The 21,640-nt window shown below is 42.9% G+C and overlaps 2 long non-coding RNA genes across 2 annotated transcripts; both read left to right on the top strand.

Annotated features, from left to right (window-relative positions):
- The first annotated feature begins 5,052 nt into the window (after positions 1-5,052).
- LOC120380369 lies at positions 5,053-6,647 on the top strand. Its single transcript, XR_005587744.1, has 2 exons — positions 5,053-5,162; positions 6,351-6,647. It is a non-coding gene; the product is annotated as an uncharacterized LOC120380369 (long non-coding RNA).
- Positions 6,648-9,793: 3,146 nt separating this feature from the next.
- Positions 9,794-13,634, top strand: LOC120381130. The gene is made up of 2 exons (XR_005587943.1): positions 9,794-9,832; positions 12,983-13,634. It is a non-coding gene; the product is annotated as an uncharacterized LOC120381130 (long non-coding RNA).
- Positions 13,635-21,640: the final 8,006 nt, after the last annotated feature.

Below are 21,640 nucleotides of genomic sequence, written 5' to 3'. Positions count from 1 at the left end.
CACACCCATATAATAATAATCTCCAAACATTAGCCTACCACCATCACAGTATTCAAACACCCCAACATACTAATAACATCTCTATTATGCTAACCTTCTGTTCAATGTTAATATCCCCCTCTATACACACATTAAAGAGCTCAACACTACACTGCAGTGCATAAATTAACTGCAATCTATTACATAGCTATTTTGTTATATAACATACTCTGATTATACATATGGAATATCTGGATAATATTTGTGCATGATTGTGTCTGGTACTGTGTACAGCACAGCTGATTACACAGTGGAGTGAGAAAGAATCAAAAGATATCTATGACCCTTAAGCAGAGCCCACACCACCCAATACAAACACCTGCCTGCATCCTCTCTCAACTCCACTGGCACCCATGTCCCTTGCCTAGCGAGTGCAGTTTAATTGAGGGTGAGTCCCTCAATCAGGGTATGCCAAGCACAGTTCTGCTGCCCTTGATTCACACAACAAGGATAACAACCCTTTATTACCCCTGCCCCCAATAACAAAGTGACTTGTGATCCAACACCAGCCAAAAGTGATTATTTGGGCAAAGCGGCCCCATCATGCCGCACACCTAGGCAGAGTGGGCGTGTCTATGCAAACAAGGTTGGTTCATGAAGTCTTCTCCCCCAGCTCATGCAGACCCTGCCTTCATCGGTGACAATGGAAATACACAGTAGATATTTGAGTTTTTAATAAGTTCTGAGCATGCAGTTAGTTTAGTAATCTTCCACTGTTTGGTGTAAGGTATCTGGAAAAGCTACTTTTTCATTTGAAGATTATAATTCTCATTAATTATTAAATAATTGCAAACTATTGGTGAGTTTTATCTTGTTTCATGAAAGTAAACATTACATGCTTTACAGTGCCAATTATCAAGCCATTGCACTGGAAGAAACCTCAGAAGAGGAGATCAACTCTTCTTGATGGGTAGATATTATCCACACCAAAAGCAGTAGTAGACAGGGGCTGCTTTCTCTGAATATTTATTCACAGAAAAGCTGTATTTTGGGACAATCCCAGCACACGGGCTTCAAAATGTCAACTGCTAAATTACAGGACCAGTATTAATTGTCTCTATTTAAAGTTCCACCAGGTGATGGATAAGGTCTAAGCTGCATTTGATATTGCACATTAAGCTGGTTAACACAAAAAGACAGTTTATAGTTTTGTTACCAGATCTTTTACTAGAAGTTTTTTTTGAGTGAAATCCTGACCCTACTGAAGTTTTGCAATTTCTAAAGTTAGACTCCTCAATCCATATTTAGGCAACTGCCTGGTTTTCAAAAGTGATAAGCACCCAATAACTCCCATTGAGGTCCATACAATCTAGTGGGTATTCCTCATCACTTTTGAAAATCAGGCAGGGTCCTAAATATGGACTTAGGAGCCTAGCCTGACAATGGGTACTATTACATGATCCATCCTGTGCTTTGAGTGTGATCATGGGCAAATCACGCAACCATTCTGTGCCTCAGTTTCCCCATCTTACAGACAGGGATACTGATTCTTCCTTGATGCCCAGTGGCATTAGGATTCATACGTTCATGTCTGTACAGTGCTTTGGAAAAATCAATGGATCTGAGCACAGGGTTTAAATTGTGAAAGTATGCAGTATAATCAGACAGGACCCAGCCATGTTGCTCTCAGTTTCTCTAGGTTTTTATATAAAAGCAATTACAATGCAATCCAAGATGTGGGGTTTATACAAATAATTCCAGGTTAAGCACCCCTTAACCAGTGGCTGACAATTGCTTTTGTTTTTTTTTCTATTTTTGAGTGCCCAACTTGAGACAGTTTAAAGGGAACTGATTTTCAGAGGCCAGGTTGCTTAACTGATTCAAGTTCCTTTAAGTAGTTTTTAAGTTGGGCACCAAAAATTTGCGGGACAAAAAACCAACAACTCACTTTTGAATATCTTGGCCACAGACTTTGTGTGAACTTTGGAGATGCTGTGCCTGCAGTTCTTGGTTCTGTATGTTAGCTTTTCTAAATTGGCATTATTAATACCAGTATGTCAAGTCAAGGTTTATAATTCCTCCAGAACGTGTAAGCTTTCCCCAGGCAACTGTAAGCAAAGGAACGGACCATGTCCTACAGTGTAAATATAGGCCCTTTTCTGTACAGAATGAATATGAAGAATAAACCCTGAAGAAAAAGAAAAAAAGTCAGGAAAGAATAATCAGAGAAGTATATCTGCCATACCCCTCTGTATAGAGAAGAATATGTGGTTTCGTGTTAGAGGACTAGGGGACTGGAGGCCCTGGGTTGTATTCCTAGCTCTGGCACAGATTCACTGCATGGTATTGGATAAGTCACTTAGCCTCATTCTGCCTGTCTGTAAAATGGGTACAGTAATACTCACTGTATCAAATGCTGATCTCTGTTACATGAGAGTAAGTCAACAGTTGGGTGTAACTTGAAATCAGAATATGACACATGTATTATGGTCCCCAGTCTACTGGCAGGCAAATGAAAGCACAACGGGCTTAAGTAGGCGACTTGCCCAAAGACAGGTTCTGAATTAATTGCAGGGGGCGGGGGGAACAGAACCCACGGTACTGCCTCACTGGCAACCATCCACCTCAGAAGATGATGGTATGGGCCAAAGCTATTCAGTTACTATCAGTTGTGCTACAGCATCACGAGTGGCTAAAAAGTCCAATTCTCGAGTGACAGTCCTTGCCACAGATAACACCACTGTGTAACGTGCAGGGCCAGAAAATGAAGCTGGTGCACTGCTAGCACTTGAGGCCTACTTTGCTTTCCTCTTCACTCTCTTTGCTTTCCTCTCTCTAAACCATCTGTCTTCAGCCTCTTTGGCTCCCTGGTCCTCTAGTATGGCTTGTTGCTAGCTGCATCTTCCAAGTCTGTGGTATCACTTTTGAAAATCTTTGGGTCCCACTTGCAAACGTCCTTGAACCTGAGCCTCAGTGGCCTTGGAACATCGGCAAGTTCTCCATACAGAAGATCCTTTGGGATATACCCATTGTCCATCCAGTGCAGATGACCAAGCCAATGGAGAGGTCTGTATTTGAGAATAGTGATTAGACTCGATAATTTTGCTTTCTCAAGTACTCTGGTGTCAGGAACTTCGGTTTGAAACCTGATATTTAAAATACAGTGAAGACAGTGGATGTGGAAGCTGTTTAGCCTTCTCTCATGCTGGCTTTATGTGGTCCAAGTCTTGCCGCCATGCAGCACTGTACTCAGAACACACGTCTGGTAGACCCATACCTTGGTGTGCAATGTCAGTTTCCTGTTTCCCCACACCAGTGCTTAACTTGTCGAGAAAGAGGGGCTGGGAGCTCAAGCAGAGTTTGCCAAAAGGAGGATGCCCTTTTGCAGCACACACTGCTCCATGCCAGCCTGCGTGTCCTTGCACAGATGGTGCCCAGAGGATGCCATAACAGAAGAGGAGTTGAGGTGCAATCCCAGCATGAAAAGAGGAGATGGGGCTAAGCCCTGGCAAGCCTTGGCACAAATTAAGTGGTAGCTGCCTTTCTGATGCAAGAATTGAGCTTGCCAGCTAGAGATAAGCTGTCAGATACAACTGATTGTAGATAGCAGAGCTTGTGCACAACTTTTAGTGCGGTGCCCGCTATTACAACTTCTGGTGCAGCCTACACACCTCATGTCTTAACCATTGTCTTCTTTAGATAGGGTCCTGCCTGTTGATCCTCTAATAGGCTGGGTTACTTCCCCTCTACTGCGGGCTTGTCTACACTACAGCTCCGCTGCTGTAGTGCTTCAGTGAAGATGTTACTTACGCCAATGGGAGGGGTTCTCTTGTCAGGATAGTAATCCATCTCCCTGAGAGGCGGAAGCTAGGTCGACCGGAGAATTCTCCCGTCGACCTAGCACTGTCTCCACCAAGGCTTAAGTTAGGCCTGGTCTACACTAGGGGGTACGGGGGGGGGGAGGGGGGGGTGTCGATCTAAGATACGCAACTTCAGCTAGGTGAATAACGTAGCTGAAGTCGGCGTACTTAGATCTACTCACCGCAGTGTCTTCACTGCTGTGAGTCGACTGCTGCTTCTCCCCGTCAACTCCACCGGCGCCTCTCAGGGCAGTGGAGTACAGGAGTCGATGGGAGAGTGCTCAGGGGTTGATTTATAGCGTCTAGCCCCCGATCCGTCGAGTAGTATATACATACCCTCAGTCTAACTGTGTCACTCAGGGAGGTGAATTTTTCACCCCTCTGAACAAAGTAGTTATACCAATCTGATTTCCTAGTGTACACCAGGCCCCGACAGGCCACTCTCTAAGTACTGTCCTGACTCAGAAAGGAGTTTATGGAAATATTTTTCTTCACAGTAAAATTTGCAAATTCCGCAGCTTTCTGAGGAATTCCTTTGCATTTACACTGATGTGAACGAGATCAGAATTGTGTGTGCCTGCAGAGATGTTGTGGGCCTTCAGTAATGCAGTGTTTGCAAAGTCCTTTGAGATCCACAGCTGCCAGTCACGCCATTTTCGAAGTGCAGAGTATTATACTGAACGATTTTAAAGGTTTCTATAACTAAACCTTTCAAAAACACCCAGAACCACTTCTCAGTCTTCCAATCCAGTTGCACAGCAGGGCCAATTTATCCCTGGTGTCACGTCCCTGATGTCAGTTCGATTACACCGGGGGTAAATTTGGACCCCTGCCTTTGCTTTTACTTTGCAGTAGCCCAGCAGAACTATTGCTTCTGATTTCAGGGATGTCACACACTGTGACCAACTTTAACAGTTTCTTCACTATTCTTCCTCCTAAAGTGAAGGAGTCATTTCTTATAACTACCCTTCTGAATGAATGTCTCGGAGGCTCAGACTCTGAAAGTGATACAATTGAATCATCTCGCTAGTTCATTTTGAGGGGTGAAGCCTACGCTGTCTTCCTCTAACCAGAAAATTAATCTCTCTCCAAGCATCTCTCAGATTCTTCAGTGCATCACAGTGGTTTTTGTTCTATAAATGATCTTTGGGGCTAGGAATTCTTTACACTTCAGTGTGTTGGTAGTGTTAGAGCTCTCTTGTTTGTACCCTCATCCTAGTGGCAAGACTGGCTGCTGATCTTGGGTAACTAATGCCTTTTAATTCTTTTTTACCAGTTTTGTGTGGCTTCATTTTGCAGCGGAGACAAGAAAAACGATCTATTGTGAGTTTTGCTGATTGACTTAGGATTAAATGTCAAAATTCATTTTATTTCAGTTTCATTGTCACAAATTTACCGAATGTTTCAGAGCCTGGGTTCTTGCTTTCACCCGACACATCGCTGTCAGACATTTTGTGTTAGTGCTGGAATTTCCCCCGTGTCCTTTGAGTTACATACACAAAGAGTATTTGAAAAGTATTTTTGCATATAGATATGTGTGTGCACATACACACACGTGAGAGACAGAGAGTCAGAGAGAGATTCACAGACAGAGTTTCGCAATGAAAAATCTTTGTCAAAAAAGAGTTAAGATTGAAAGCGTGTTTTAGTGGAGTCCAGCTAACAATCAACTAATATAACATTGTCTTTACAAAAAACCCTACCTCTTTAACAAAACAAAGATGTTAAAATGCCTGGAAATAAAATCCAGCTAGTTCCCCAGTTCCACCTAATCCTTTATCACCCCCCTATTACCTAAGCTGGTTTAGTTGTGGATGATGCAGAGAAAATGGAATGAGAGATAGGGGATTCTTTTACACATACTGAAACATTAAACACTTAAAGTTTTATATTTAAAAATGTTTGAGCATCTAAGGCTTTTAACATGAATATAAGCTTCCCATCCCCCTACCCCACTCCCATTCAGCTCCCTATCCCCCATTCCATACCCCCACTCATCTCCCCAACTATGGGGAAACTGAGGCACAGAGCCCTTACCCAAGGTCAGTCAGGAAGTCCATTTGCAGAGCTGGGACTAGAGCCAGATCTCCTGAGTTGTAGGCCAGTGCTTTAGCCCAGCAGTTCTCAACCAGGGGTCCCGGGCCATGAGCAGGTTTCAGGGGGTCCCCAAGCAGGGCCAGCATTAGACTCACTGGAGCCCAGAGCAGAAACCTGAAGCCCCACCACATGGGGCTGAAGCTTGGGGCCTCAAGCCTTGCCACTCAACAGAAGCCTGAGCAATTTAGCTTTGTGGAGCCCCTGATGGCATGGGGCCCTGGCCAATGGCCCTGCTTGTTACCCCTTAATGCCGGCCCTGACTTTTATATGCGGAAAAACAGTTGTTGTGGAACAAGTGGGTCCTGGAGTTTTTATAGCATGTTGGGGGGGGGGCGGGGGCTCAGAAAGAAAAAGGTTGAGAACCTCTGCTCTAGCCACACTGCTCTTCTAATGATGCTATTATTTTTTCCTCAGAATCTCTATGTTGTCAGAGATGGGGTGACAATAGGCCTGCCTCCTCTGGGCCTGCCTCCTGCCTGGCTACTCCTCTCCCTACAACAGGCAGGACAACGGAGTCCTCTGGGGCATTGGGGGATGAAGATAATGATGATAGTGACTGCACAGGAAGGAGAGAACTGGCCCTGGAAGGTCCTTGCCATGCATTTTCGGTGGGAAGGCCCCCCTCCCCATCCCACACACAGTTTAAAAACCCAACAGATATTTTTAGCCTGTGCTACAAACAGCTCCATTAATGATTAATGCTCAAAAACATTTAAATGATTTTCACTGTTTCGGTTTTTCAATGGGCTTCGCTGGCATGCACTGACGAGTCCGTTCTGCTCTGGTTTTCAGTTAGTGTCACTGTCCTGGGGTTATGCTCTGGCACAGTGCTGACCTATTCAGTTGCAAACATTACAAGCATTTAAATCCAGATGTAAAAATCAAACCAATCCACATACGTGTTTTTCCTGGAATTAATCAGCAATTTAAAACCAAACACATTTCTGTTGCTCATAGACTGAATGGGGGCCTGAAACCAACTGACAGCTTCCCTTTAAATAATGTTACAAAACGCTTCCTGAGTCTCCTTCCCCAAGGGGCAAGTTAGAGATCACAATCTGATCAGCTGATGAGCATCCCGTGATATGTCAGCACAGCCATTCAATGCATTGGAGAAATGGCACAAGAGGCCATGAGAATGATGGGAAATGTTTGCAAACTATTTCCCTGGTATTTCATTTTCAACAGCCTTTTTGCTTTTAACCTTTCCATCAGAAGAGACATGTTCTCGGATGGGCAAACCCAGCCCCTGCTGAAGTCTGTGAGAGTTGCATGTATGCATCTAAGGGTAGAATTTAGTCAAATACATACAGAACACTTCATGCCCTTAGTATCATGGGACCAATGGGAGTTTTGCGCACATGTGGCCTCATCCAAAGCCCACTGAAGTCAATGGGAATCTTTCCCTTGACTTCAGTAGGCTACGGGTCAGGTCTTCAGGGAGAGCAGAAGATGAGAGATAAAGCTCGGTGAATACTACAGAAATGATTAATAATTTATTTGCTAAGTTTTGTTATTATTTGTCTAATAATATATTTTAGAATTAGTATTCAGCTGGCAACAGAACCAGGCCAATAATGCAAAAAGCTATTGGTTGCACAATTTATTCATTAAATAGCAGCAAAATCCAGTGAATAGGTTGTTCATTAAGTAGTAGTCCGGAGAGCACCCACACACTTATCAAATGATGCCTTAAATGTTTGTGTTGAACATTTTGAAAAAGTTCTGGCTCAAGTTGTAATATTGATTCTGGGCTGTCTGGAATTTACCATTCTTCCTAATTCCAATGCAGTGTTTTGAATGATTTCTATGTATATTGACAGAGAAATATGCTGGCTCCTTGGGTAAAATGAGATCTTAGAAAGCTGAAGTGCTTACAATTTATGACTAGAAAACTGTCATAGGCAAGAGTTTCCAATGGAGGATTTAATAACAACAATAATAATAATTAATAGTAACATCTATATTATACCTCTGATGTCAATCCAGGGGCTGGGTAGATTGTGTTCTTTGGAGTCATAGAATAAACCGTGAGCAAACCAGTGTCTATATGAACCTCACTGGTTTTGTATTCGCAGGAGAACTGTGGATCTGAGAAGCCACTTAAGCTGGAAATGTGAAGGGATGCAGAAATCTTTAGATTTGCATATACAATATTGAGATCATGAGAATGTGAAATTTAAATGCAAAACTCACGTGTCTCATAAATAAATCATGAATGATAGCAAGACTGATTTATTCTTCTTTTTCTTCCAATTGTCATCCCTCTCTCCCCCACCCCCCACCCCTTCTCCTCTCTTCAGGCCCTCAATGAATAGGCCCTAATCTGCAAAACAGACAATTTCTTCTTTCCTTCTGCAGGAAATGCATTGATAAATGTGACTGCATAGGAAGCTGTGGGCTCCTCCAGTGTTAAAACATGTATATGTGCTGTTTATACTTGGTTAGGAAGTAAAGAAGCACCATTTCCTCTCTCTCTCTCTCTCTCTCTCTCTCTCTCTCTCAAGAGATACCTCAATACCATGGCAACAGCCTTCAACCCTTTCCTTGTTTGACACAACCAGATTTGGAAAAGGTTAGCTGTGTGTTGTAATCAAATCCAGGCAGGTCAATCATGTAAGGAGATGACTTTCCATAAACTGTAGAATAATGAATGAATAGATCACACAGGACTTTTTTTTTTTTTGCCATTGTAAGTGCCTGGAAATGACTGTTTGACTTTGCCTCTGGTGAACGAGATGGCTGTGAACATTTCCACAGATTACTAGAAAATAAACATGGTGTTACAGGCATGTTGGAAGGAGGGGATGTCACTTGAAACCGGACCTTGTTTGTAGCTTTAATGAGTTGAATAAAAAGGTTTTGTGTTCAAAAGGCAACCCAACAGTACTGAACTCCTTGTGAAATACATCATCTCTGGCTGCCTACACCTGCCCTTGCTCCCTCTTGCTGTTCCTGTATCATTTACAGCCTTCAGATAGTCTTCCCATACTCCTGCTTTGAAAACTAGGATTCAGGTCCCAAGCAGGCAGCTCTCACTACTTAGCAGCACTGGGTGCATAGTATTCATCACAGCAATGTTTCATCAAATGTAGGGCTTTGTTTAGCTCCAAAGTCTTTCACCAACTGTTCCTGATTTCTGCACATTTATTTGTGAGGGTTTGCCAAGTAATTTGGGTAAATCATATTCTATTTGTGTGCTGTTCACTGTGACTATTTTCTGGTCACTGGTGTTTGATTGGTCGCATAGTATATTTTCTGCTTACTGATTGGCTGACTAAAACTTTTTGCTAATGATAACAAATGACAAATAGTGACTAGTGCACTTCCAGACTATATAATAAAACATTCACCAGTCACAAACATCTTCATCAATATCAGTGATGATAAGAACATTCATGGATAACTATTATTATGACTATGAACAGTGGTGAATTAAACGGATGTTGCTTATTCCTGAATATAGTCACAACTGTATTTTTTTATTATTCACTTCCTGTTCTAAACTATTGTGTAGATTTACAATGTGCTGTTAAAGAACTGCTATGTTTCACCCCAGACATGGCTGCATTTTGGTGATGGACCAAGACAGCCACAGCATATTGTGATAGACCCAGGCCAGTTGGGAAGAGCAGAGTAGGAGAAGAGAGATAAACTGACCACTAGATAAGCAGTTTTCTGTTCCCTGAGTGACCAGAGCAGGGGCTGCTCCAGGCTAATGAGAACACCTGACTCTAATTAACCTGCTAAGAGTCAGGTGAGACTGTTAAGCACCTGTCTCTAATTAATGCCCCTCTGATGCTATAAAAGGGCTCACTCCAGTCAGGCCAAAGGGAGCCAGAAGAGTGGAAGTGTGTGTGAGGAACTGGGAACAAGGAGTGTGCAAGAAGCTCAGAGTGAGTAGGCATACTGCTGGAGGACTGAGGAGTACAAGCATTATCAGACATCAGGAGGAAGGTCTGGTGGTGAGGACAAAGAAGGTGTTTGGAGGAGGCCATGGGGAAGTAGCCCAGGGAGTTGTAGCTGTTGTGCAACTGTACCAGGAGGCACTCTAGACAGCTGCAGTCCACAGGGCCCTGGGCTGGAACCCGGAGTAGAGGGTGGGACTGAGTTCCCCCCAAACCTCCTAACTCCTGATCAAACACAGGAGGAATTGACCTGGACTGTGGCTTCTACCAGAGGGGAAGGTCTCTGGGCTGTTTCCCAACCCACAGGGTGAATCTGTGAGGCGAGCAAATCCACCAATAAGTGCAGGACCCACCAAGGTAGAATCATAGAATCTCAGGGTTGGAAGGGACCTCAGGAGGTCATGTAGTCCAACCCCCTGCTCAAAGCAGGACCAAACCCAACTAAATCATCCCAGCCAGGGCTTTGTCAAGCCTGACCTTAAAAACCTCTAAGGAAGGAGATTCCACTACCTCCCTAGGTAACCCATTCCAGTTCTTCACCACCCTACTAGTGAAAAAGTTTTTCCTAATATCCAACCTAAACCTCCCCCTCTGCAACTTGAGACCATTACTCCTTGTTCTGTCATCTTCTACCACTGAGAACAGTCTAGATCCATCCTCTTTGGAACCCCCTTTCAGGTAGTTGAAAGCAGCTATCAAATCCCCCCTCATTCTTCTCTTCTGCAGGCTAAACAATCCCAGTTCCCTCAGCCTCTCCTCATAAGTCATGTGCTCCAGCCCCCTAATCATTTTTGTTGCCCTCCGCTGGACTCTCTCCAGAGTCAGGTAGAGGAGGAACTTTGTCACAACACACTACTGATAATACACCACCTCCATCAAATTGACCAGCAAATGCAAATCTCTTTACTACACCTGTGGTAGTGTAGTATTGGTATCATTTGTATTTTGTGATCTCTTTTTCTGTGATTGTAATTTATAACAACTATTGGTTAAATTGTGTAAATAGGCATAGTTCCAGTGACCATCTGAGGATCCAGCCTTATGTGTGTGAATGGCACTGGAGCCTTGGATAAGCATGTTTATTATTTAAAATCTAGATAAATAAATAAATGTAAAGACTACATTAAAAGAATGTTAATGTTGCAAAGTCAAGTACTCAAAAGTTGCCCAGGCAACCGTAATTTGGCTTTCCTGTGCTTATGCCCGAGGCAGACACTCAACATGGAACATTTCAGCCCTAATGGTTAAAAGTGTGGCAAAGTTATAAGCAACTGAAGATGGGGTGTTATAATGGGAAGTATCTGGCAACCTTAACTTAGATGGTACTGCTGGCTCTGCCTGTAATTTCTGACTTGATACTCAGACGTGTTGTGCGGTTTAACTAATGTCTAATAAATGTTTAATAAAGATATTCTAGCACTAGAAAAGGTTCAGAAAAGGGCAACTAAGATGATTAGGGTTTTGGAGAGGGTCCCATATGAGGAAAGATTAAAGAGGCTAGGACTCTTCAGCTTGGAAAAGAGGAGACTAAGGGGGGATATGATAGAGGTATATAAAATCATGAGTGATGAGGGATAAGGAAAAGTTATTTACTTATTCCCATAATACAAGAACTAGGGGTCACCAAATGAAATTAATAGGCAGCAGGTTTAAAACAAATAAAAGGAAGTTCTTCTTCACGCAGCGCACAGTCAACTTGTGGAACTCCTTACCTGAGGAGGTTGTGAAGGCTAGGACTATAACAATGTTTAAAAGGGGACTGGATAAATTCATGGTGGCTAAGTCCATAAATGGCTATTAGCCAGGATGGGTAAAGAATGGTGTCCCTAGCCTCTGTTTGTCAGAGGATGGAGATGGATGGCAGGAGAGAGATCACTTGATCATTGTGTGTTAGGTTCACTCCCTCTGGGGCACCTGGCATTGGCCACTGTCAGTAGACAGATACTGGGTTAGATGGACCTTTGGTCTGACCCGGTACGGCCATTCTTATGTTCTTATGTTCTGTAAAATGCTTTGTGATTCTTAGAGCAAAGGCAGTAGACAAACACCAGGTCTAATGGTGGGTTCTGAAATGTTTCAAATGATGAAGCAATATTCCAAAGTTCTGAGAGACACTAGTACAGTTTTCAGGATTCAACATGCTGTGTTCCACTTCTGGTTGACAAAGTGTATTTGAAAAAATGGCACTGTGAAACAATGCTACCATTTCATGCTTGTAAGTGTTACACGTTAACACCCCTTGAAGTTTGCCTTTTTATTTCAAAAGTAGCTGTGCCGGTTCCAAGTTTTGTGTGTGTATATATATATATAAATCAATTTACTTCAGAAAAGGATAAGTATGCAGAGTATGAGGGATTAGAATGACACCAGATTCCCAAGCTTGATAAAACAGATTTTTTTAAAGACTGACTTTGAAGTGAAAATTAAGTAAATCTTTGAAATTTGAGTCAGAAATGGTGTATTTATAAAAGCCACTGAATGTAAACAAGTGGCCTGACTTTATGCTGTGTTGCATGATGGAACTATATGAATAATCTGGAGGTGAAAGACACTTTTCTTTGTTAATATCTTGGGATGAATTTAGGCAAAGTTTAATGTTCAGAAAGGGGAGAGGCAGAGATCACTGACTGGGCACTTTCAGGTAGGAAAAATAAAAGACAAAATATATTATTTTGTGCTCTCTGTTTAGCTGAAACTGGACTCAAAGATTATTTGTTTAGCATGAATAATGTGCTAGGTTCTTCAAGCAAGAATAAAGCTTTTAGTTAGGGGATGACTATCTACATTAGATGATGTAGTGTTAATAAATAATACTAATAATACCAAGCTCTTATATAGTGCCCATCTTTAGGTGCCTAAGTATCTTAATAATATGGCCCTATGTCCTGGAAAAAACAGTTAGATACATGTGGGCAGAAATCAGCTGTAACTGACTAATAATCATGTAACTTTAAAAAGTGTTCCAGAAGTAATCGACTAGTTATAGGGTTTTTAATTGCTGAAAAAGGATAGATGTGAGGCTAGGTATCAAGTTACTAGAAGGGGCATGGCTATGTAAATTGTATGATGTGATATTAGTAGGAGAGAGTCTATGCTAATGACTCCTGTTAAGCCTCCAAGTATATCCATTGTGAACAGGGCTGGCTCCAGCTTTTTTGCCGCCCCAAGCGGTGTGTGTGTGGGGAACCAAACCCGATTGAGCTGCCGCTGAAGTGCCGCCGAAGAGGAAGATAGGGAGTGAAGGACACACTGCCGAATTGCCGTGGAATACTGAAGCGGACCGATTGAGCTGCCGATGAAATGCCGCCGCTGCTGACCTGGACATGCTGCCCCAACAATGCATGGACTGCCGCCCCTTTCTATTGGCCGTCCCAGGCACCTGCTTCCTTCGCTGGTGCCTGGAGCCGGCCCTGACTGTGAATTAGGGTTCAGGTCCTCAAAGTTATTTAGATGCCTAAATTGCCTTGAGGGTCTGGGCCTATATATTTCCAGAAGCCTTGCCAAACTCAGAGTGAGCTGTTAATAAAAGTGCTGTGATTCTCTCCTAACTAAACATTGCACTTTACAGACCAGTAAAAAGAAAATGGGCCAGAACTTAATCTCATTTACAATAGCTTAAATCCAGAGTCAGTTCATGAATGTAAACAAGGTGACTCTGGATTTAAACTGGTGTAACTGAGATCAGAATTGGTCTACATGTCCCTGTCCCAAGGGGCATACAGTCTAGGTAATAGACAACGTGCAGTTGAAGGATGAAGAATGGGATTGAATAAAGCAGATTATTGAGCAATTGGGGTATGTATTTCTGGTTCTTTAAGGTTATGTATGTTTCAGCTCATTTATTTTAAAAGAGCACAGAAAAGTAATGGAGAATGGACACTGTGTCTTAACAGAAAGTAGTCCCATTCTCAGGGACGCTAATCCATCGGTGTGCATGCTCCATGTACAATGGAGTTTACCATTTGAACTTCCTGGGGCAACAGGTCTTCTGGTCTGTATGTAGATCTTTTAATCGGTTACTCTACAGCTCCCTGAACCAGCTGTGGAAGGGATCATGCTGGCTGCAGTGATAAATCTGCCATGGGAGATAAAGGGTTAAATTTTGCACTGGGCCTCCACGCAGATTCTGCCAGCAGCCCCCTGCATAACTTACAACAGCCTTCTGACGGCTGCCTATATGGGCTGCTCTGCATGAGAAAACGGCCGTTTTGAAAATGTGTCCATAGCTGTCTCGTGGCATGACTGCTAGGGGAGCCATACATTCAACATGACTAACCCTGTGGTCCTTAGTCACCTGCAATTCCAATTGGTTTCTCTTACATCTTCCATGGACAACCCATCTCAACCAATCAGCTCTCTGAGGTTTTAATAATCAGTGAATTGTCCCTGTGCTTACATTTCCAAAGAAAATGTTTGTAATCAAACATCCACAGTTTTCAGGTGGGGGTGAAGGGCTCCCCAGCTTGATGCTGACAGGTAATAGGATGTGGACCTTTATGTCTTTAGGGCACCTGTTCAAACTTGGTCATAAGCAGGTTGGTAATAGGCTTCAGCTGGGCTTGATCAAAAGCCAAATTTACTAATGGGCTTTGGATCAGGCCTCAGAACAGTTACCATGTGAAGACTGTGTGGTGGGGGTCAATGAAATGAGCTGCTGGTGTCAGTCCAATACCCAGGAAAGAGGTTCCCCACAGCCCCACCCTTCAAAATACTGCGATCACAACTGGCAGTGCTGGCAGCAGACTCAGCCATGAGGACAAGGATTATTGTTATTTTATTAATAAACATTTGTGCTTGCCAGCCCTGTGCATTCACACAATGCATTTCAAACATAAATCAGGGATGTTCCCTGCAAGGGAGAGCGAACAGGCTTAATAAGACAAGTTGCAACATTTAGGAGAGGGTAGATAATGTTGTTGGGCTCTCTACTCTAATGAGTGTAGGATGGATAGAGAGACTGAGGGGACAAGTGTGTGGCTGAGTAGTTTTTATTGAGCTTTCTGGCTGATCACCTAAATCACATGGTATTAATTCGGTTCCCTAAACTTTACAACCAGGAGTCACTTTTTTTTTTTCTGATTCCAAATTATCTGTGAATGTTTCTAATTGTCCGACATGAATCTATCCTATGAATTATAACAGTAATAGAAAGAGCTTTTTGCACCGGCCGGGGAAGCCCTTCTTGTACAGATACTCTTTTAAATAAATAGTCACATGGTTGTCCAGGAGGCTTTTGCCTTCTGCAAATGGTGCCCTGAATGAAATCTCCCCTCACCTACATTTTGGCAATTTTAAAATCTCACTTGCTATGTAGACAATTGGGCTTGATTCCCCGCTGCCCTGCACTTTGTGTTATTTACATCTATGCAAAGTGCTTGTAAAACCCCACCAGATCAGCAATCACCACTTACACCAGTGTCCATGTTTTGCAGCCACTCTGCACCTGTGAAAAGGGCCACATGCCAGGCAAGGCAGTGGAGAATCAGTCCCCATGGCACCACTTTTTCCTCCCCTATATCTCTCTGGAAGTGAAGAGGATAAAAGTGATGGATCTCTTTCCAAACTCCATTGTCTGGTTCTCATATTACAACCCTCCACAGTCAATTTGCAGCATCTCTTAAAAATCATGTTCAGGACACTGCCCGAGGCAGTTGTGTGTGGTTGCCAAGTAGCTACCAAAAACTGATATGTTCCTCTGCTGCAAGGGGCCCCAGTCACGGTGGATGATGGTGTATGATGTATGATGGTGTACGAGACAATTTAAAATGCTATCGAACAAACAAACAACAATCACAACTTGCTGTTTGCTTTCCATGTGGTAATTGTCTCCTGCCTTTTTTTCTTCAGTCAGTTACCTTTAGAAAATGCTTTATTGGATGACAGTGATTAGCATTTTGTAGTTAATTGAAAGGACACTGTCAATTACTCTTTGTAGCTGTTAATTTTTCTTCCACACCATATTGGATTCATGGCATTCAGGTGCACACTTCCTGATTCAGGAAAGTACTTAAGCATGGGATTTTAGCATGTGTTAAGATGACATCTTAAACAGGGATGCTTTCCCGAATTGGGGTTCTGATGATTATCTCAGGGGACAAGTTAGTCCTTATTTTCTAGCTACCCTATAGGAATTAATATTAGATACCAGACATTTACATTGTTTGAGTAGCATCAGGATCTCCTAGAATCAACTCTTGGGGCATAAAGTGTGGAGCCATTCATCCCCCAGATAGTTCTTCTGCTCAACCCCAGTGTCAGGGCAGAGTTTGGTCCCGTGTAGATCTCAATCTCATTTTTATTTATTTTCCTGACTTTTAAAATATTTCATCCCTATTCAGTTTTAGGAGTAATTATTATGTCAAAGCAGAAGGCATTCTGAGACCCACTAACAGATGCTCTGCTGGTATTTCATGCTTCCCTACAGCACTGTATCTTCACAGGCATTCACGAGTTCTTTTCTCTGAAGGGGACTTTTAAGCAGCCACAGGGGAAGGAAACAATTTTCTGGGTTTAATTTCTCAATAAGTGCAAAAACACATCCCTGATTTCTGCTCCTCCCTTTGGGATTGCTTCATTCAGCTCTCATTTCCGAAAGACTTCTACTTCAAAGAGTTGCTAAAGACCTACAGTAGGAGAGCCTGGATCAATTTTATCTCTGGGGCAAAGGAGAAAAACTCCCAATGAAGTAAACAGGAGCTGTACCCACTTATGCCAGGGATGACTGGTCCCTTGGTTTTTGTAAAGAGTTGGCTTGATTCTTTCTGTATCCATTGTAGGGGATGGGTAGGGGTATTCCAGCTACTGTTCTTTCCGGCTTTCTTCCAGTGCTTTGACTTGATTAGCCCATTCCTTTTCACTCACACTCGATTTTACCACCAGTATGACTTGTCTATGCCAGACAGTTGCACTGGCTCAGTTTAAATCCATTTTTTTTAAATCCAATCTCATTTAACTGGTGCAGATGGTTTAATTCAGTTGAAGAGCAGTTTATTTTGGTTTCGCTTAAACCAGATTCTAAACGACTTAAACTAAACCAAAATAAGCCCGGTTTAAGGGGGAACAAAGATGTCCATGCAGAGGTTTAAACCAATTTAGTTAAACTGATGCAAATTCTCATGTTAACTTTAACCAGTACACCTGTCTCGTGTAGATGCTCCCCCCGTAGAGAAGCTAGCGAGCATGAGGCAGCCTGATCTCTTCTCATTCCCCAGTGGCAGTCTCTTCAGGTCAGGACTCAGACACAATGGTAGGGCAGCATGAAGGACTTACCATACTACCATGTGGTACCTGTTTTGGGCATGAGCAGGACTGGTGCCTTTCATTAACGCTTAGAGCTATACACTATACATTAACTTGGACCAAGATGCGCTGGAAGTCACACCTTTGGGTTACTTTGGAACAGGTCTGGTGCAGACACTTATTCTGAAGTGAGCTCCCTAGCTTGAGATAATAAGTTGCCTTTTTTTACTGAATTAAATTATGTTCACACCCAGACTTGCACTGAAATAGCAAAAGTCATGAAATTACTACCCAGTTAGTTATTTCCCTTTGAGTTACATTGGAGACGAGACTAAATTCATTTCTCTTTAATTTGTAAAACAGGTACAATTATTTTTCTTCTTGAATTCTTTAGGAATAATTTTCCAAACTCCCTAAAATTGCTGACTCTGGGGGATTCAAATGCTCACTGTAGTAATTTCTCTGAATAGTTCACATAGGGATTCTTATTGATCACAGACTCTCTTCACCTCACTCAGCATGTTTGTTTCCTTATTTTCCGAGAAGGTCACAATTTGATCTCATTATTTTGCTTAGTTTGCACCCTTCATATTTATCTTCGAAGTTATTAACGAGTTTATGATTATAGGGGGATGTGCTTTACTTTGCCTCCATCAGCAAGTTAGGTTTGTACAGTTTGGCCTAAATATTTTGGGAAAGATTGTAAAGGTATTTAGACACTGAACTCCCATTGATTTCAATGGGAATTCAGTCCCTAAATACCTTTAAAAATCTGGCCTTTTATGACAATTGGTAGATTTTTTTGCATGCGGCAGGGGAGTAGGGCACTTCCTTATTTGCTCATGTGTTTTTTTGATTGCTCTCAAAGAATCCACTGACTGTTACAGTCCCACACATGACATGGTCCCTGCACTTTTCTGCTTCAGACTCGGATTGAAAAGTTTTTTTCCTGCCCATTACAGAGAGAGGTGCTGAAATTCACACCTGGAATAAGCAGGCTCAACTCTATTGACTGCAGCTGCGGATTTGGCTGATAAAATTCAGGTGCAGGGTTTAGCTTTGATGTCTTGGTGTGGGACCATCTCCACAAATGAGTATGGAGAAGGAGAGAGATTTCATACAGAACTTGAATGGTTTAACTTAAATCTGTTAAAAAAACAATTCAGTTAAGCTGGTGCAAACCCCTGTGTGGACTCTCTTCTATCAGTTTAAAACTGCCCGTGCCAGTTTAATCTGCACCGGTCAAAGTCCCAAAGCAATCTACACCAAGAGAAACCAAGTAAAAGTGGGTTTCAGAGTGTCAAAAAGCTGCACTGATTAAGTTGGTTTCAAATCACACATCTAGTTACATTGATGCCATTTTGTGTGTACACCAGACTCACTGACATGTTTACCAACAGATCCATGATCTGCTTCACCCTTTTGATGTCTTAGCCAGGGCCGACAAGGGGGAGGAAGCCGGTACAAATTACCAGGGCCCGGCGGTCCGGAAGCGGGCCCGGGGCCTAGCTTCCCCGGCTTCGTCAGCCCTGTTTAGCCGGTCGGTCCGCCCTTGCTGGAGGGGATCGAAATTTTTTTTCCGCAGCGGCCCGAACCCGCTCTCGGCGGCCCTGTGTCTTACCATGACACAGAAGCATTCGTGAACGTGAAGATGGTTGGCAGATCATGAGGAAGACTATGGAAAGCTTTTTGGGCTACCTATCCCTGGGGAAAATCTCATCCTGCTCTAAGGAGGCTTTAAAATAGTCTCAGATATGAGTCTGAAAGAACGAAATCACTTTTCTTTTTATATTCTCCTTAATATCCAGGCTGGGTCACTTCCTGAACCTGAGCAGTCTAAGAAGCTTTGTCAGACATTTCAATTTTACTTAGTTGATAAGGTAAATGACTTTAGGCTGCATTTTTCTTCCAGTCTGAGAATCTGTCTGGATCTGCCTCCTTCCTGTGTATCTATTAGCCCACAGAAATCAGGCAATTGTGATTGCTCTCATTTGAATGTGCTCTGTATTGAGGATTTAAATAAGATTCTCTTAAAGCTTTGGCCAACCACTTCTAGTCTTGAGCCTTGGCCTTCCTCATTTATGAAAGGCTGTTTTTAGTTGCTTGCCCCAATTTTAACTCACACAGACAATCTCGCTTTCGCATTTGGCAAGTTGCCAAAGATCTAAAGTCTGCTATGGAATTTAGTCCCAGTGCTAAAGAAACCAACTATGCCAAAGAAAAGTATTGCTAATTAACAACCTATTTTCAACATATTTCCTTAGCTGTGATCGCTGGAAAAATTCACTAGTGTCTATTCAGCTTCTCCATCACCCAGGCTGTCAGATTTATACTGAATTTCATTAGGATTTCAATCTTCCTAAATACAGAGGTGACTGTCCTCAAACCTTGCATTGGCAAACTCTTCCTTTACCTTTAGATTGACCTGGAAGCTCAGAGATGGTTTAATTTTATTTAGCTCTGGCTGTAACTGGGTTTGGATGAGTATTTTCCCAAACTAGGTACCTAAAATTAGGACACCAAGATTTTCAAAAGGGACACATGGTTTTTGGGATCCCAACTTGAAATGCCTTATAGGGAACTAACTTTCAGAGAGAGAGTCTCAGCACTTTCTGAGAATCAGTCCTCTTTATGCTGTCTCACTTTGGGTATCCAAAAATGGATGGATTCAAAATGCTAATCACTTTTTAACATCTGTGTAAAGCTACTGAGTAAGTTCAGATGACTCTCTGTGGTAGGTGCAAGATAAGAGAATTGGGTGTGACCCTTTGGTCAGAGGAAAGTCAGAGAAGAGATAGGGAAGTCCTGCAGGAAACCTTAGGAACAGCTTGGGGGAAAAGCTAAGGCTGATATTGCTGTTCTGTTGTCATTGTTATGCCAAGTTTTGCCAGGTGGGGCTGTTACACATAATCTGTCAAGTCCTTTTTATTGGCGTGCGAGTAAGTGTTCAGTCTTGGGAAGACATGCTCTTTGCTGTTAGTTTTGGATATGTTTAATTTGGTTCCTTGTGGAGGTGGTGGTCCTTGGAGAGGGAACTGTGAAAGTAGCCTGAAGGTTTTCTTTCTGCTATAGTCTCTGGTTAGAGCATTACAGGATATTCCCTGGGAACAGGGCATTGGTGTGGGGCTATGAATCCTGGAAGAAAGGATTACCCTGCATGCTGTTTGACCATCTCATTTCAGGACTGGCATATATATGTGTGTATACAACAAGTTACACTTTAAATATTCCCAGACTCCATGATACTGATTTCTACTGCACTGAAAGACTGACCTGCAAGGCCCAGACATCTGCTACTGTTCTGCAGAGAGGTGGCACAGCATTATCATCTGAGTTACCAATAAAGCCAGATGTCAGGAAGGGACTAGGAACCATTTGCGACATGTGCAGACATTGATCCTGGGTCTCTATTCTTTTACAAGCGTCATTTCCCTGAAACCACAAGTTATACTGGTGTACAATTGGGTGTAACAGAGTGGTGAGTTAGGCCCAAATGGGCACGGTGGGAATGCAGCCTCTTCACAGGGTCACAAACTCCTTTGGCAAAGTGTGTAAAGCTACCAATCCTCTGGGCCCCTCAGTACCGGTGGTGGGTGGGCTAGGGAGCATGTGTGTGTGGGGAGGTGGGAATGGGCGTGTGTAACATTTCAAGTTACAAAGTCCTTTTTATCATGTATCTGTTTCTTAGAGCATTTAAATAACAATCTAATGCAGAATATAGAGGAGACAGGAATGGAGGCAGCTGGATGGGAAGGGATCAGGATGGGGGCTAGAGAGATGTATAGGATGAGGGATATTTTCCTTATATCTTTGCAGTGGGAGTTTTGTATTATTTGTAACAAAAATAAGAAGGAAGGTCACAGACCCACTGTAACTACACTGGAGCAGATTCTGTTTGTGATTAGATTGGTGTGATCGCTCCACTGGAGTCACTGCAGATTTACACTGGTGTAAATGGTCCCCAGCCTCAGGTACTTGAGCTTAATTCCATTATTGTGTAACGTTATTTGATCCCTTTGAATGCTCTGCAGTTCAGTTACCTAATGCATTAGCAGGAGTATGTGGTATGGCTAGATAGGCCTGGGCAGAACCCAAGGTCCAGAATTGGAACCAGTCTGTTCAGTTGATCCCTGTCCCTCTGATGGGCTGAACCAAAGCCATTGTTTTAGACACCCACAGCTTTAAAAGTCAGCAAGCTCAGTCTTCAGCTGTGCCAAGCTCATGCCCAGTGCACCTAAGGGGGGTGGAGCCAAAGGCTGCTCTAAGCTGTCTTTCCACTTGCCCCAGTCCTGGGGGCTAACCCACACCCTGGTGCAAGATAGAGCAGCCTAAAGGCTGTTCTAGCTAGCACTACCTTGAAATGGTCCCCAGTGGTTGTTAAAACTGAAAGGGCAGGCTAGAGTACCCCAGCCCTGGCCCTTTGCCACTCCTATCATGCCCCTAGTATGCTTAAATGCCCCAGGTTAACTTAAATAAGGTATTTTACCCACACCGCCATCTAGTGGCATAGCAGTATAATACAGTTCAGCATTCCACTTCATCTCCCCCTTTCAGTTC

This window comes from Mauremys reevesii, linkage group 13, assembly GCF_016161935.1.
Source record: "Mauremys reevesii isolate NIE-2019 linkage group 13, ASM1616193v1, whole genome shotgun sequence".
Classification (NCBI taxonomy): domain Eukaryota; kingdom Metazoa; phylum Chordata; order Testudines; family Geoemydidae; genus Mauremys; species Mauremys reevesii.
This window is presented reverse-complemented; position numbering and strand designations above follow the sequence as displayed.